The following is a 16829-nucleotide window of genomic DNA, read 5'->3' as shown; positions in this document are numbered from 1 at the left end:
AGTATCAAAATGATTGGATAAGTACTAAGAAATTTAATATGTTTTTTTTTGTTTTTTGGTTTTTGTCTTTTACTTTAGAAAGGGAGAGAGCACACCCAGGAGTGCAGGAGAGGGGCAGAAGGAGAGGGAGAGAGAGAGAGAGAGAGAGGGAGAGGGAGGAAGAGAGTGTGTGTCTTAAGCAGGCTCCAGGCTCAGAGCCCGATCCTATGAGCCTGGGATCATGACCTGAGCTGAAGCTGAGAGTCAGACACTTAACTGAGCCACTCAGGCATACCTAATATGTTCTCTAAAAAGCATCTGTAGAATAGACATATGCAGTATTTGTAGGAAAAGGACAAAGACGTATTTCCTACACATATGAAAACAGTCTATTTAGTTTATATAAGAGAAAATAAGTTGCCAAAAAACATAGCAGTTGTCCATCTGTTCCTTAATGTAGAGTTTTATCCAAAACCCCCAGATAAATCTGAGTAGTTCTAAGTAATTCTAGCTTAGTGGCTTATTTCTTCACTTGAATGAATTTATCTAAGAGGAAATAGTATAAAAAAAAAAAAAAACTTCCTTGGCAAGCTAAGTGATGTTGGTAAATTAACATCATCTTTGAACTACTTTGTTATTGCAAAGAGTGGTGGCAAATGAAGTTAAACAATTATTTAAGAATAAATAACCCTACAAATTTATAATTATTTCAAAGTTTAAAAATCAGTGTCAACATCTTATCACCACATCACCATTAGACAACACACACACACACACATACCCTTACCTAAAGATATGTACATCTATATCCCTTTAACTTTGGCATTATTTTGAGCATTGATTTTTCGAAAGCCAGATTGTTATATTCACTACTGCTCTTTTTCCATAGCTTATTATATGGCAATAAAATTTATTTATTTATTTATGACATTATTTAAAAAATATTTATGGAGAACTTAATTATTGCCAGACCAATTGGAGCTATTGGATATAGTAATCAACATGAAAAAATATCCCTACCTTTCTAGATTACACCATATCAATAATAGTAGTAAGAAAAGAACTATCAGCATTATACTTAATTACAATTGAAATGATGGCAAAGAGAAAAATTGTTTGATTTATAATATAGAAACAAAGTTGGATTTGAGCATTTAAGCAAGACTCCACATAGAATTGACATTTGTGCTAACACTTTCAGAAAAAATGATGAGTCAGAAAATGGCTTGATGCCATGTACAAATTTGTGAGAGAGGGATGATTGATGTGAAAAAGATAAGATCTATTTGGGATTCTGGCAGTTGCAGTCCTCACTAATAAACATGGGAAGGAAACTAAGATAAGCCTATGACCTATGTACACTGAAGATGAAAGGGTTTCATATATTTCATCTCCTCCCAACAATATGGCCAAGTGTCTAACTGCAGATCCCTTTTCATGTTTTGTTCCCCACCCCACCCCCCCACTCCCGCCCACCCTCGGAGCTGAAGTAGATGAAAACATGTAATGAATCAGTATCTAGAAAAGTGCATGAACACTATCATACATCTATAATATATATATAAAGAGAGACATACAGACAGATGCAAACAGAGTTCTTATAGCTTTTGTTTTAAAATTTTAGCCATGAAACAGGCAAAATAGTGCAAAACTCAATAGCTTACAAAAGAACTATTGGATCCAACTCATGTTTCCATGGACAGAGTAAGTTAAGGTTACTTGATGACTTAAACTTTTTACGTACTATTTGTGGAGAAGACTTTTAAGATTTTTCATCTGCCTGGTTTCCAAATAGTCTTCGCCCCCAGTGCTTTTTTCCACTTCAGATAAGAATTATCTCCATTTTTGCATTTATAGAGAAGGCTCTGAGTTCCTAGAAAATATTGAGTAGAATTTACATCTCAAAGCCACAGATAAAGAATGAATGCAAGTTCTTCTAAGAAAGGCTTTTTATTGCCTGAGTCCAGAATTTTTATAGTACATATAAGCCTTTTGAGATAAATGGGAAAGGTTTGGGGATTAGTAAACAGAATAAGTGGGCTTTTTCCATTCTTGTAAAGACTCAATTTGTCAAAAGAGTTGTACAAGTTGGTCTCAATTTTTAAGACAAGTGTTTTTAATTCCTCAAATAATTGGGTTGCACTCTGAAATGCATTCAACTATATTATCTTCAAATTGCTTCTTTGTTTCAGGGAGAAGATCTTTAACTAAGATGGAAATCGGAAGATATCTGTGAGAAATAAGCCCACTGACCCAATTAAAGGAGGGGCGCAGAGATTCTGAGTATAGTGAAGTTTGGCTTTAATCAATGTTCTTGTGAAAGTGGGTATTTAGTGCACAAGGACACTCAGGGCAGTTACAGCAGACAATTTATCTCTTAGTGTCTAACTCCCTCCCTGATTCCTCACTGGCTGAGTACTACAGAGGTTACAGCCTTACCAGGAAATCTGCTATGCCCACATAAGGCAAAAAGTAGTCTGATTGGAACAAATTGAAACAAACAGTCCTTGAGGTGACTCAGAAACTTCAGTTCTTTGGCACATGCTCATTGCAAAGCCCATGGAAAAATAAGCCCCTGAAAAGGAGAGGGGGAGAAGAGCCAGCAAGTGAAGTGTCTAAGGGTTTGGGACTCCATTGTAGGGAGTGGGGGTCTGTACCTATTTCCAATAGGTTGTAAACTTTTTGTTAACTAGACTAGGTATTTCTGAAAATGAATCATCTATCTTACTTCTCACAATATCTACCTTCCTGATTTGGAGCTGTTTGACTTTGGAATGTTTTTTCTTTCTTTCTGTGTACATAGGTTCATTTTAGTTTGGGGGAAGAAGCCTTTTAAAAAGTTCCAATTAAGTTCCTAATATCAGCTTCCTAATTTGGCCAACTTCCTACCACAGATCTACTTAAAAAAATCCTTTCAAATATCTCATCAGTTTTTAGCTAGGATAAACAGCAAATATTCCTGGTGATATTGAATGATACCATGGGTGTAGGAAACATTTCACAAAGGGTGTAAAAGATACTACTCTCTCAAGATCTTCAGCCACTCCCAAAGATAGCTAAAAGAAAGACAGGCAATTCACTTTAAAATTGGCAACATTCCATAGGGTCCTCACTGCAAATGGGGAAAAAGTTTCTTTTTTTTTTTTAAGTTTATTTATTTATTTTGAGAGATATGGGAGATGGGCAGAGAGAGGGAGAGAGAGAGAATTCCAAGCAGGCCCTGCATCCTCAGTGCAGAGCCCAAAGTGGGACTCAAACTCACAAACCATGGCCTGAGCCTAAATCAAGAGCTGGATGCTTAACCCACTGAACCACGCAGGTGCCCCACAATTCACATTTCTGTATGACCATATCTTTGGGCCCCCAACCTGATGGTTGTGCTGTCTGCATCTGCAGGAACTGACAGCCTGGGTGACCCAGGCAGGAAAAAAGCCAAACCAAATTCTTGACACACAAAACTTGATGAACAAGAAGGCCATTGCTGTTTCTGGGAGAAAAAAGATCAATAACCAATAAGGGACAATGTGAGATTTTACCTTCCTCTATCAATTGACCTATAGAGATCCAGGAGAGCTAACTCTGGTAAGAATTGTCACCATTCACTGGCTTCTGCCAGTTTTCCCAGGTCTTATTGTTGCAGGATTTTTTATCTCAATACCTTGGGTTCTTTGTCTCACTGCTTCAAAGAATGAAGAAGTGGATACGAAATGAGCAGCAGACAAAAGTCTACTAGAGTATAAGATTAGAAAGGAAGAATGTTATGAAGGCTTTCTTTACAAAGAAGGGGCATTCAAAAGTGAATGTCTGTGACTATAGGCAAGAGTAGAAAATGTAGCCCCAGAAACTGAAGGAATTTGGCAAGGTTTTCCTTTTTTTTTTTTTTTAATCTTAGTTTTGTCTTGACTGTTTGAGGGGATAGCTGGTAGCAATTTAGCAGAGAATCTCTCTGTGTCCTGTCAATTCTGGGACTGACCCATAAAGGAACCCTACTTAGCACGTAGATATGGGAAAAGTTGAGTTGGTGTCAAAGGAACTGGCAAAATCTTTGAGGACAATGTTTTGTGGGTTCCTCCCCCACCCCAGTGTCCTGTATGATTACAAATGAGATACCAGTTTCTGGGCAGTGTTTTGATGATGGACTTGTAGGAGGGTGCAGTGGGGGAGGCCCAGGTGTTTTATGTTTCTGGCCTTGAGGCTGTTGCAGTTGTAAGGCCACTACCATGATGGACTTTTGTTTATGGCCTTGTGGTCTCTTCCTGACTGAAAGGCAATTCAGATAGAAGATTAGTTGAGTGACTGAGTACTTAAGTAAAGTAGGATAGAAGGAAGTAGGAGGAGTCACTTCAGCCTTGCAGTCTTTTATTTTAGGTACTCCTTGTGTCTTTAATTTTTCACTAGCCTTTGCAATGAATCTTTCAATAAAGCTGTTTTGGAAGTGGGAAGACTTCCAGAGGCGTCTGCATGCCAGTTAAAATAGGTATTCCATTCTGTTTGCTTGTCTTAGGAACCCTTACTTTCAAGTACACTTTTTGTCAAGTTGGAATATTCCTTATAATGGCCATTCTAGTATGCATAGATCAGAAGTTAGTATGGAGAATGAGGAGCATGATTACTTGGTGATGTTTAGTCCATCCTTTCAATATTTTATAGTTAGAGCTTTGCATAAAGGGAATTTAGAGTCTTCTTGTTATGTTTTTTGAAGTATGACTATTGGGTCTGTTGAGGTATGATTTTTTGAGGACATGTTGGGTTTTGTCTTTGACTGGGGGAAACGAATACATAGGTTAGGATGAAAGAAATATATGCATGATGACTGGGAAGAAGTAATGAAAACAATAGATATTATGTAAAGGCACTAATATGAGTTCACTCCTTGATGAGTCACAGATAGAAACCACCAGATGAACTGTCACACAAAGGAAACTTTATTTGTAGCAAATAAGGAGATCAAGGGGAATATACAAAGCCATAACTCCACAAGCAAAGGTGGATTGTTTCTTTTCATTTAGGATTAGGATGAATATTTAAAAGGGGTGCCTTGACATCATAGGTAGAGGCAGGCTTAAGGTAGTGCATGCACCTTAAGGAAACATGCCTATACATATATATGCTACATAATATACATGTATAGGAAACATGCCTATACATGTATGTTATGTAAATGAGGCTTGTGCTCCTCCTTGAGAGATATTTTAGTATTATAATAAGGTAAAGGTAACTGTCCATCACTCCATGGGTCACGCCATGGTCCATCGAGGTAGAAGCGAGTCAGGGATTAATTTCAAACTACACTGGGTGGTCTAGGCTGGCCAGAGCCTTTCCTCCAGACAGTCGTTATGCTCCAGGGGTAGTTTCAGTTTTCATCATGGGATGGAAAAGACCTGTCCAGTCTTTTGCCTAAGATAAGAGATAAACTGAAGAGAAGAGTTTAAGGGAAAATGTGGGACAAAGGTCATTGGGTACAGCAGGAGCAGCAAAGGTCATGTCTTGGGGTCTAGCTGGTGACAGTTATGACACATCAAATACATCCAAACTCATGATTCTTTTAAATTTTATTTTCAAGGGGTGTTCATTTTTGTGCTTTTGCAGAAGAGGAATTATAGGCAAAATCAGAAGAAGTTGTTTTCAAGAAGAGACTCATAAGACAAAGTTTTGGGTGGGCTGTTCACACATTGTATTGACTTGTTTGCTTGTTAATGTGTGACAAAGTGTGGGTTAGATGGGGAGAATCTTTCTGAACCAGAAGCACTCTGCTGGAGCTTAGATAGCAAAGATGCACTCAGCATGAGAAGAAGACAACCCCTGACTGTGATGGGATTACTCAAAGTAATATAGAGGACAATTAACATGGGAAGCCACAAAGGAGTGGAAAAACAGAATCATGGACATTATCATATTGGTTTATGAGCATTAGAGATACTATAGAAATGGATAGAGACATGTTGGGTGTATTGCAGTGGCCTGGGATGTGAACAAGCGAAACTAGGTGACTTGTCTTAATCCACAGGTTACTAAAATTTAGGAGTATTTAAATAGTAGTACATATTTTTGGATTTGAGGGGCTTTAATTTTTTTTTTTTTTTTTTTTTTTTTGAGAGAGAGCATGCATACGAGTGAGGGAGGGGCAGAGGGAGAAAAGAGAGAGAAAGAAAATATTAACCAGGTCCCACAACCAACACAGAGCCCAACTGGAGCTGGCTCTCATGAAAATAAGATCATGACCTGAGCTGAAATCTAGATTCGGACACTTCACCTACCAAATCACCCAGGTGACCCTGGATTTTAGGGATTTTTAATCATGTATTGGTTTCTTTTGTTTTGTATTTTTCTTTTCTTTTCTTTTTCTTGATATTTGGTATATTTCTAAATGGGCCAAAACAAAGGTGTTTACTTCAACCATCTAATTATCAGTATTAAATTTTGTATAACTAATTTAAATGCTTGCCCTGTAAGGATATTCTAATTTGAGGAAATGCATACATATATATATGTATATATACTCTCTCTCTCTCTCTATATATATATGTATATATACTGTCTCTATATATAGAGTATATATACTCTATTTATATATATATGTATATATACTCCATACATATTATTTTCATATGAGTCTTATTTCCATATGAACAAAATACAAAAGAAAAAAATGTATGTATATGAGTTCTTAATATGGCAAGTTTCATTCATATGAAAATTGATCTATATGGAACCATTCCAAATGGGACTTATAAAATTTTACTCTTTATGTTTACTGATGAATAAATAATTAAAAAAAAATATTTGAAGAGTTGTAACTTTATAATGCCATTCACCAACCAAAGTATTTAAGCAAGACATTTTCATATCAAGTGATAGGCCCTTTTGAGCCACTAAACAAATAGGCAATAGGTTATTTTTATTTTATTTTATTTATTTATTTTTTTTTTTAATTTTTTTTTTCAACGTTTCTTATTTATTTTTGGGACAGAGAGAGACAGAGCATGAACGGGGGAGGGGCAGAGAGAGAGGGAGACACAGAATCGGAAACAGGCTCCAGGCTCTGAGCCATCAGCCCAGAGCCCGATGCGGGGCTCGAACTCCCGGACCGCGAGATCGTGACCTGGCTGAAGTCGGACGCTTAACCGACTGCGCCACCCAGGCGCCCCGATTATTTTTATTTTAAATACAGACATTATTCTAAACTTGATGAGGATAGCTGAATTTTGTTTGGTTATGTGATTTATTAGTGAAGATTTTTTAAATCACATTCAATATATTTTGTCCCAAATAATTCATCTTAAATATTTCAGTAAGATGTTTTATGTCATTTTTACGGGCTTAATAATGTTAAATTTATATGTACATCAGATACAATACCAATGCTAAAATAATGAAATCTTTGTATTTTTTATTTAACTCTTTTCAATAATTTGAAAATTAAGCATTTAGGGTTTTTTTTATTTTTAAAATGTGATGATATTGCAAGTGCTGCCATCTGCTGTAAAAAAGCTACTATTGACATGGCATAGAAAGGAATAGACGGTTCTATATTTGATTAAAGAGAATACTGTATAAGAATTCCAAGTAACCTCAAACTTATATAAACTAGGGAAATAATCCATTATGAGGTAGAATGATATTTTTAAACATTTCACATATTTAATTCACAAAACATATCAATTCACCGATACTTTTTGACTGTGAAACCAATTTATCAGTTCCCAACAATCTTCAGTATGTGGCCTTGTGGCTTCTGAAGAGTTAAAGAGCAGCCTCAGTTTTTCTGTATTATCAGATCAAGAAATTGGTATCTTAGGACTATGCCAGATGCCACCAATTTTGCATGCTTTATAGGCTACAGGCAACTGAAAATATTTTGGAGTGATGTTCCCAGTGATTAAATATAGTTTACCTAAAAAAAACAAATCCAAAAATATATTTATCTTAGAATTTTGAAAAAGAAATACATCTATCAGGATAAAAATTTAGATCACTAATTGGTATGTTCAATTGTACTCAAATTTTAAAGTCACTATAGTGAGAATTTCCTGGCATAAATAAAGTAAATCTGAACTAAATTAAATTTTGTTAAATAAAATAAATATGGAATAAATTATAACTTTTCTCTATTGATGTTTTAAAATATTAAGTATTTGAAATGATAATTTTTGAAAGATTCTAATTAAAAACCATGCATCAATACAACCCTAACTGCCCAAATGATATTTCTCCAGCAGATGGCAACATTGAGAATCTTAAAAAAGTGTTTTTAAAGATAAGTAAATAATTATGACAAAAATAAGAAAGTAACATAGTGTTTTAATTAAGTAAAAGCTAGCACAAATTAATAAATTGCTATACATTTTCTTCTAGATAATTGACAGTGTGATTATTTTTAATTCTAGGAGATTTGACCAATAAGGTTTTATTAAACATACCAGATAAAACCTATGGCTAAATATTTATCAATTATTCTTTTAAATTTTTTTAATGTTTTTATTTATTTTTGAGAAAGAGAGATAGAGCATGAGTGGGGGAGGGACAGAGAGACAGAAGGAGACACAGAATCTGAAGCTGGCTCCAGGCTCCAATCTGTCAGCAAAGAGCCTGAATACGGGGCTCATGAACCATGAGATCGTGACCTGAGCCAAAGTCAGTCGCTTAACCGACTGAGTCACTCAGGTGCCCCAAAACATTCATCAATTATTAAATAATGATCCACTTTCTGATATTTACATGATTGTGTGATTAAACTACTTATCTAGGGTAGAAATTGATCAGTAACTGGGAGAGAAAAAGAAACATATTTCTTAAAATCATTAAAACACAGTAAAATAAAGCATAATATAGAAAGCTTACCAAATTCATAATAAATTGCCTCAAAAATCTCATTTTAAAATATTAATCCAAGCGCCAAACATTAATCTTTTGTACAGGCAATTGATAAAATTGCTGAATAGATAACTGGGTTTCAGAAATACTATTTTTTTTAATGTTTATTTATTTTTGAGAGAGAGAGAGAGAGCAAGCAGGAGAGGGGCAGTGAGAGAGGGAGACAGTATCCTTAGTAGGCTCTACGCTGTCAGTGCAGAGCACAATGTGGGGCTTGAACCCACAAACGGTGAGATCATGACCTAAGCCGAAGCCAAGAGTTGGAAGCTTACCTGGGTGAACCACCTAGGCACCCAGAAATACTATTTTAAATAAATGGAGTCATTGAAACCATAACGTCAATGTAAAATCATGAATTTCATGTATAATAAAATATGCTATAGAAAAATGTAAATATTATAGAAAACAAAAATGAATATAACTTGTTTCATGTACAGAGAAAACTAGAAATTAATAGGACAATTTATACAAAGAAAATTGAGGCAAGTTTACATAAAATAAATGTTAGAAGGATTACCCTCTAATAAATTTTGGAGGAATTTAGAATTATTACAGATGTAACATGGAAACTTGCAGTCTTTATGAGGCTAAAAACCCTACTATTCCTGGTCTCAAGCAAGCCCAGTTGCAAACATTACAGCAACACTAAGACATGGAAGAGTTGTACCCAAGAACAATTTGAGACTATTCAGCAGCTACAACTTCTGTTACTATCAGAAGCACACTTTTCAGCATTCATAAGTAATGTTTGATCCCCCCCCCATGACCTCAAACATGTTAACTCTGCATAAGAAGAGAAATGCTTATGTACATTTTTATAATAAAGTTCATTTAAAAAGGGAATAGTTTGTCCTTTGAAACATGTTAGGCAAAGAGAAAATATGGCTGGAAAGATTAAACTATTAAAAGACTTGAAGATCTGGATATATTCACAAATTATCTCAAAAGCATTATCATTGAGGTAAAATTAAACTGACTTAGGAATCAACCTACAAAGACACTTCATTTTTTATCACTAACTAGACATTGTGGATATTTCATGTAATATCCACAGGCCTTGTTTTTTTTTTTAATGTCTATAATGATAATATTAATAAAAGCGCAAACTCAGTCCTTACTTAGTCTATGATAAGCACTATAAAAATTTACATATGTTCATCTCAAGTCTTCCTCAAAAATGTATAAGTTCTATAGAATTTATACAATCATATTATAGGACGAAACTAAGGCTTAAAGAAGTGATTTTCCAAATGTCATGTAAATAAAAATTTGAAGAGTAGAAGGCAAGTCCAGGTCAGTCTGGTCTCAAACTCTGCACTTTATTATAAATTTCCATATTAGATATCCCCCTGTAGGATGACTATTAAGGTTTGCCTAAGACTGAGGTGGTTCTGGCATAGGAGTCAGATGGGAATAAAGCAGGTTATGGGCATCAGAATAAATTCCATTGCACCTATCTAGTGCTCCACAGATATAAGGCAGTATCATAGATGGTTAAAAGAGGAGCTATAAAGTCATAGGTAAGAACCAGGAATGGGTTCAGAATCTTGACTCTTTGGGTACACATTATGAAACTGAAATACTAATCACTCTGCCTCAGTTTTCTGATTTATAAAGCAAAGTAATATAATAACTTCCTCTTGAATTGTTGATGGTTCAATTGGATTGAATTTTAAATCGACTAACTAGAAGTCAGTACAGAGCCTGACATGATAATATTACTAGATTTTTACTATTGTTATAAAATATTTTCCGTTAGCATAGTTATAGCTGTGTCCATATATAAAGGCAAAAAAAAACAAACAAAAAAATGTGGATGGGGTAAGAAATCATCTCTGGGGCGCCTGGGAGGCTCAGTCAGTTGAGTGTCTGACTTTGGCTCAGGGCATGATCTCACAGTTTGTGAGTTCAAGCCTCGCGTCAGGTTCTGTGCTGCCAGCTTAGAGCCTGGAGCCTGTTTCAGATTCTGTGTCTCCCCCTCTCTCTTCCCCTCCCCTGTTCATGCTCTGTCTCTCTCTCTATGTCTCAAAAATAAATAAACATTTAAAAAAAAGAAAGAAATCATCTCCTACTCACCCTTTTATTTCTCAGAAAAAATATTATAATGAGGTGTTTGAGTTTCCAGTCATTTGTCTCGGACACACAGAATGCCTCACTCAGTGAGACAACAATGTTATAATTATAATCATGCTCCTACTTACCGGACTATGTTAATACATTAATTTTTATATACCCTACCTTTGGTGTTCTTAGATTCTTTTGTTTTCTAATATACACGTATTTCACTGAATATTTCACAGAATTATCGCTGGTAAAAAAAAATACAAAATTTAAAGATAAAATCTTTTTTAGGGTATCTAATCCAGTCTTACAGTTTTTAAAATATATTTATTTATTTATTTTGGTGGGGAGCAGAGAGAGAGGGACAGAGGGAATCTCAGGCAGGCTCCTAGCTATTGCACAGAACCCGATATGAGCTCAAACTCAGGAACTGTGAGATCATGACCTGAGCCAAAATCAAGAGTCAGACATTTAACTGACTGAGCCACCCAAACGTCTCAGTCCTACACTTTTTAAGAGAGAAACATTCCTAAAAATTAGACTGATCCACTCTAAGTCCTACCAATTAGAATAATACAAGCATTCTTAACCTTCAGCAGAATGGGGTCTCTGCGGCCGTCAGAGCTGTATTTCGCATGCTACGTTCCTCTCAGCACTCGTCTCTGGCCTCTGGGTGGCTATCTACCAAGTAAGAGATGCTGAACTTCTGGTTTGTTTGTTTGTTTGTTCTTCCGCCTTGGTTAAGCCTTGCAAGCTTTCCTCTGACAGTAGCATCCATATAGGTCCTTGCTACAGATACAATAGTTCTCCCTCATCCGCGGTTTTACTTACCTTCCCACCAGGGCAGATTCCGAAGCAGATGACCCTCCTGCCGATTTGTACGTAACCTGACGCTGGGTACGTGACCTGACGCTAGGTCACGATGCCAAAGTCATCACCTCACCTTATCTCATTGCGTAGGCGTTTTATCATCTTACATCATTACAAGAAGGGTGAGTACAAAGTAGACATACCTTGTTTTAGTGTGCTTCGCGTTATTGCGCTTTACAGACGTTGCGTGTTTTATAAACTGAAGGTTTGTGGCAAGCCAGCGTCAGGCAAGCTTGTCGGCACCATTTTTCCTTCACCATTTGCTTGCTTTGTGTCTGTATCACATTTTGCTAATTCTTACAATATTTGAAACTTTTTTATTAGTATTACATACGTTGTGATGATCTGTGACCCATGATCGTTGATGTTACTATTGTTAAGTATTTTGTGGTGCCAAGTTGTGAATACAAAGAAAAAGTTTTTGAAAGAATTTAAAAGTGCTATTCCGGTGGCCACACAGATAGTAAGAAAGTGAATGACCTTATTGCTGATATGGAGAAAGTTTTAGTGGTCTGGGTAGAAGATCAGACCAGCCACAACATTCCCTAAAGCCAAAGCCTAATTCAGAGCAAGTCCCTCTTTTCCTGTGAAGGCTGAGAGGTGAGGAAGCTGCAGAAGAAAAGTTTGAAGCTAGCACATAATTTCTTCTTATATTTAATTTAAAACCATAGAAATATTTGAGCATTAGAAAATTTAGTATTAATTTCTAGTTTCTGTGAAGCAGAAAAAAGCAATAGTTGCTTTCATGCATGTGTTCACAATTCACTGACTCTCTATTATGAGATTTGATCTTAAGGAGATTAGTCTAGTGGATTTTAATCATGGTAAATTCTATAGCATGGTTTTGCTATTAAATACACTATTTAGAAAATATATGGAAAAAAGGGAGTGACATTCAGTTACAGCTTGTATTTGTCAGAAGAAATGCAATATGAAAATTACTTCTGGTCTTTATGGGCCATCACAGCTGCTGTAAAATATTAATATTAAATACTTTTGAAAAGATGTCAATAGATTAGTTATTGTACAGAGTAATCCAATATAAAAAGAAAAACACACGTTACTATCATGATTTTTCTTAATGCTGAAAATATCAGGTTTACATTTTTCAAATGATTAGTGTATTTAAGTGCAAAATAATTTAGCTCTTTCTAAGTATTAAAGTGCATAATTTATTAAATAAAAATTATTGGTTAAATGTACTAAAACTTTCTAAATACATGTACATTGATTACAAAAAATTATTTAGCAAAATGCACTTTTTAAAAAAAATTTTTAATGTTTATTTATTTTTGAGAGAGAGACAGAGTGTGAGCAGGGGAGGAGCAGAGAGAAAGGGCGACACAAGATCCAAAGCAGGCTCCAGGCTCTGAGCTGTCAGCACAGAGCCTGACACGGGGCTTGAACTCATGAACAGTAAGATCATGTCCTGAGCCTAAGTCGATGCTCAACCGATTGAGCCACCCAGGCGCCCCAGCAAAATGTTCTTATATCTTTAAAATTTTGAAGCATATGAATTCAGTTTTCATAAATGCTATACACACTTTAGAAAGCTAATAAAACCAAATATATTCACACTCTTAAGTGTAAAACTAAATGTACACATTAAGCAGAAGTGGTTAATGTGAGGAATTTAATTATTTTTATATTTCTCACTATGTTTATCTCTTTTAATAAGCTACAATTTTTATATTGTTAGACTTTCAGTGATTCTAAAAGAATCTAATTTTATAGTTTCTTAGCACTTTATTAATCTTATAATATCTAAAAGGAAAAAAAGAAAAATTTCATAAAATGGTTGAAGTTAATAAGTTCTAGGTTGATGAGCAATTTATCCCTGATCATTATGAATGAGCTTCCAGTTTATAATTAATTTTATTTCTGCCAATAAAACTTAAATACGCAGTTTCCACAGGTTTTGGTTTATGTAATTTAGTGCTTTCTTCTGAAATTGTGTAAATCCATTTATTTCATTAGTACCATTTCTTCAGGAGCTGCCACACCATGTCTATTCACTCCAAATTTTCCAGAGCATCACAGTAGAGCCTGATCCATGTGCCACATGTACACATTTGTGCATGTGAGTAGTGCATGATGTTTAGAGTGATTATAAAGCACCAGCATGAAATTATTTTTTTCTCTTTATAAGTAAGCAAATTTGGAAACATGGGAAGCATAGCTAAATTGAAGAAAGCTGGAAAAAGTGCATTTTGTACTGGTAACAGGAGGAAATAATATGCATAAATGAAGCCCTAACTAAAGTCCAAGAAATAATATTCTATACACAGGTTTACAATATTAATGTGGAAATCTCTATATCTAAAGAGAGGATACAACATGCTTAAAACAGATATAAGAAAAAAACACTGGATTTCCAATATGTCTGTAATAGTTGACTAGAAAATATTTGGAGAATTATCTCATTCAAAACGAAAATAAAATTATCAAATACCCAACAGTAACCTTAAAAGAATAATTGTGCAATATTTTTTAAAAAATCAACCAACAAAACTTTATAAGACCAGAAAACAATGTCTGAATTAGAAACATCATGTTCTTTTTTTTTTTTTTTTAATGTTTATTTATTTTTAAAAGAGAGAGAGGGAGACAGAGTCTGAACAGGGGATGGGCAGAGAGAGAGGGAGACACAGAACCTGAAGCAGGCTACAGGCTCTATGCTACCTGCCACAGGGCTCAACTTCATGAACCATGAGATCATGACCTGAGCCAAAGTCGGAGGCTTAACTGACTGAGCCACCCAGGCACCCCTAAAACATCTTGTTCTTAAAACAATATTGAGAAATGTCAGTTTTGTCCAAAATTTATACATGATTTCCACATGAGTATGAAACTGTTGAGTTGATAAGGATGTTTTATGGTGGATGGAAATATGCTAAATAGCAAATACATTTGCAAAATAACAACAACGATAAAGAAGCAGGACTATGTCTACTGATACAAAAATACATTCGGTGTTTGAACACAAGAACGTCAAATAGATAAAAGCAATAGTCAAAAGCCTATAAAAGATAATCATGAATATATGTGAACCCATGAATAAAAATAGCCAATTTTTCCTTTTTGTATCAAGTATTTTAAGTAAATTATATGATAATTTTAAATTGCAAGAACAATTTCTCTCTCTTTAAATAATTCTAAATTGCAAGAATTACTTCACTCTCTCTCTCTCTTTTAAAATGAGGAAATGGAAGCACAGAGAGGTTAAATAACCTGACCAAACTGACCTAGCAAATATGTACCAAGATTTGAACCTAAGAAATCTGGCTTCAAAATTTGAACCCCTAACCACAACATTGCATCATCTTAGTGTATAATAAATATCACATTTCTTGTCAATGGGGAAATGACAGGCTACTTAAAACTATGGTTTGGAAGAACTGTCTAATCAGTTTAACCAAAATAAAAATAAAATAAAATAAAAGCCCTAAATTAAAAATGACAACAATGTTATATTTCTGCCTCATAATATATAAGCAATGAATTTCAGATGAATTAAAATGATAAATTTAAAACCAATTAGAAATGTATCCACACATAATAGTTTTACAATCTTAAAATTTTTAAATGGGTAAGGACTTTACTATGCAAGTCATGACATTTAACATTGTAAGTAACTTAGATTCTTGGCACATAGTACGTACTTAATACTCATTTGTTGAATGAAAGTATGATTTAGTGAATGACTAAGTGAATGAGATGAATTGAATGAAATAGGATGCTTGCTATATAAATTTCTATATGTGGTTTTAAGGGAGGATTTATTACCTTTATCCTCCTAAATATTCTTCTCTTATTTATGCATTATCCTTCTCTAAAGGAGGTCACTAGTAGCTAAATCTGTTTCTAAGAATCTCTACACACAATATAAGGAATGAATAATAAGTTATAGGTATTATTTGGCCACAGTTTACACATTAAATTTTTTCTCATCAAGATAGGGCAGGTAGTATTCTCAGGTAATCATATGAGTGTAAAAGAGAGTATTCTGTGTGTCCAATCATGACCAGGAAAAACAATTAAGATCATGAAAGGGGAAACAGTTGATATTCTTTTCAGAATGATTCCAGGGATAAGGGAGAGGCCCTGAGACCAAGAGGTCTGTAAGAACAGAACTTATATATGGTGGCATCCATTTAGGATGTAGTTTTAATGGTATTTACATTTTATTTATTTAGTTTTAAATGTTTATTTATTTATTTATTTATGAGAGGGGCAGGGGCAGAAGGAGAGGGAGAGACATGGGGCTCAAACTTATGAACCTTGAGAGCTTGACCTGAGCACAAAAAAAGAGTCAGTTGCTTAAGTGACTGAGCTACCCATGCGTCCCTATGGTATTTACATTTTAAATTCCTGTGAGGAAAATTGTAGTTTAAATTGATATCATCAAGTGCATCATAAGGTATATGAAGGTTCTCAGAGCAAATGTGAGTAAGGAAGATCATAGAGGAAATGATTATATTTCATTAGAATACTCTGAAGATTAGGGACTTGCCTTCAAACTTATCCTTATCCAAACTTATCCAAATCCTTAATCCAATTGAAGCAGATTCCAGTGAATCTTTGTGGACCTTACTGTCCTACAGTTCTTTTCTATCCTATTCATTCAGTTCTATACACGTTTGTGTACACACACACACACACACACACACACACACACACACCCTTGTGTATTGCATAATTCCCCCCAGAACTTTACAGAAATATTTGCAATAAAAATCTTTGATCTTACTTTTTTACTTCTAGGTAATGCACGTTTTAATAGTTATAATGCAGACTTTTTAAAGTACAGGATAAAATTTTCCAAAATGTTAATATTAAGTTGCCATATTCTTGTAAAAATATAGAAACTTACAATGATGTGTGCTTGTATGCTCATACAAACATGCGCACACACTCACCTCAAACTCTGAGACATGGATGGATTGTTTTATCTTAAGTGACCTTATTTTACTATCAACAATAAAAATACCATACTGAATCTGGGAAAAATAAAACTAAGATCAATAGAGGTAGTCTATTTAAAA

General features: G+C 34.8%; 1 long non-coding RNA gene across 1 annotated transcript in view; it reads right to left on the bottom strand.

The window, feature by feature from the left end:
• Window positions 1-11787, bottom strand: part of LOC147584672 (uncharacterized) — a 122942-nt gene extending 111155 nt beyond the window's left edge. Inside the window, exons 1-2 of the long non-coding RNA XR_015255740.1 lie at window positions 11746-11787; window positions 1724-1852 (exon numbers count right to left, since the gene is read on the bottom strand). This is a non-coding gene — a long non-coding RNA (uncharacterized LOC147584672). The remainder of the gene's footprint in view (window positions 1-1723; window positions 1853-11745) is intronic.
• Window positions 11788-16829: the final 5042 nt, after the last annotated feature.

The sequence above is a fragment of the Puma concolor genome, chromosome A1 (assembly GCF_028749965.1).
Source record: "Puma concolor isolate L17-30 chromosome A1, mPumCon1.1.hap2, whole genome shotgun sequence".
Taxonomy (NCBI): domain Eukaryota; kingdom Metazoa; phylum Chordata; class Mammalia; order Carnivora; family Felidae; genus Puma; species Puma concolor.
Note: the sequence above shows the minus strand (reverse complement) of the source record. Positions and strands in the feature narration are given on the sequence as shown.